Below are 1,802 nucleotides of genomic sequence, written 5' to 3'. Positions count from 1 at the left end.
TTAGAGAGATGCCTTTTCATATTTCGCTAAGGTTCATTCATGTATTTGCATATACATGTACTTAAAGATTCAAATCTATTCATTCTACGTTCATTTATTCTAGATTCATGTAGCTCTTGGAATTTATTTGTTCATTCATGGAACTTCTAAATTCATGTATGTGTTAATGATGGTACATATATCTATATCCTAATGCTACTATGAATAGTGAACTTGGAGTCGAAGTTGAGTAGTGAACCACATTTTCTTCTTCCTTCTTAATCTTTGGTGTCGACTAATCCATTGAACTCGAAGTCTTGACTTGCGAGTGCACGCAACCAAGGCTGGCCATTATATCCTATAGGGTGACCACCCAATGACGCATTTGCACCATGGACACGTTCCTGTAGGGACTGAAATCGCTTTCAATGGCAGTAGGGTATCCTATGCTTTAGCTTCCTTCTTAGTTACCAAATATCCCATTTCTTTGCACTCTTATTTCGGTAATCAATGTACTTCTTTCCAACAGTGTATTCTTAGCACAACGAAGAAGTAGCTAAGACACAGACATTCGGCTTGAAACAAGCTATCCCAAGATCTTCTAAGTCATTGGACTATGATACTGAGTTAAGTTTTGACTATGCTATCACTGGCTTTGGAATGAATTGAAAATTACGTGCACACATCCAACAAGAGTAGCATATGGTTTCTGCTGATTTCTTGGAAGGAAAGGCTTTAGGGAATGTCTGCATTTATATTTAGAATGCTGGTAATAATTGAAATTATGTATTCATTTGTTAATAGCAAACATCTCAAGGTTTAATTTACTAAACTCAGTGATTGTAAAAGCCCTTGCCTCCCTAAAAGATTATGTTATCCTGTCTCTGTTTATTTGTTTGGTGCAAAGGAGTTATTTTCGCATTTCAGGGAAAAAAAAGAAAAAAGAGAGCTGTGGCCTCAAGTTTGAGGCGTCAACAATGAGAAGTTTTAATTCAAGTTTCACTATTCCGACTTTTTTTTTCCTGACTATATGTGGATTAGTTTGTAATACTATTATTCAATTTTAATGCACAACATTTGTAGGTTAGTTTGTTGATTGTTTATTTCATTCCCACGATTTTGGATCCTTTGTGGGATCCTTTGTAATCTTATAATAAAAAAAAAAGTAAAACAGAAAAAAGGTTACTGGTTTTAATTGCTTCATGAAGTTGTGTTTAGGCCTTAATGGGAAAATTAGAATGCGACAGAGACGTACAAGGGAAAGGTGAAAAGCAAAAAAAGAGAGAAGCTATGGGGTTTAATTGCTTAATGAAATTGTTTTTCCGCATTAGCAAGAAAATATGAATGCTGCATAATAAATAGAGAAATTGGCAAACTGGTTGACCAAAACTTCATAGGATAAGCAAGAGGAAAAGCTGCAAAGCGAAACAATTTCGCCCCAGAGCAGAAAGGCGAAAAAATGCATTGGATGCCTGGCTTTTTATTTGCTTCTGAAATTTGCTTAGTTTATGGCAGAATCTGTGGACTTGGAGAAAGTTTATCCAGGTTTTGACCTTAAGAATGTTGGAATAGATATATGTCTATACGTATTTGCTAATAGCTTGTGTCTCAGGTTTAATTTGCTAAATTTAGTGGTTGGGAAGTTTATTGTTGCTTCGTTTTTCTGATTGAAGAAACAGGTTATGGGTGCTCGTTGAAGCTACTTTTAGGAGATGTAAAAGAAGAGGAATAATGAAATGCAAAACCAATTTTGCCCCCATGCAGGATCGAACTACAGACCTTCAGTTTACAAGACTGACGCTCTACCACTGAGCTATAGGGGC

At 35.9% G+C, this 1,802-nt stretch overlaps 1 non-coding gene across 1 annotated transcript; it reads right to left on the bottom strand.

Annotated features, from left to right (window-relative positions):
* Positions 1-1,730: 1,730 nt before the first annotated feature.
* TRNAT-UGU (transfer RNA threonine (anticodon UGU)) lies at positions 1,731-1,802 on the bottom strand. The gene has a single exon. It is a non-coding gene; the product is annotated as a tRNA-Thr (tRNA).

Source organism: Coffea arabica, chromosome 11e (genome assembly GCF_036785885.1).
Source record: "Coffea arabica cultivar ET-39 chromosome 11e, Coffea Arabica ET-39 HiFi, whole genome shotgun sequence".
NCBI classification, from domain to species: Eukaryota; Viridiplantae; Streptophyta; class Magnoliopsida; order Gentianales; family Rubiaceae; genus Coffea; species Coffea arabica.
The sequence above is the reverse complement of the archived record's forward strand: the minus strand, read 5'-3'. Positions and strand labels throughout refer to the sequence as shown.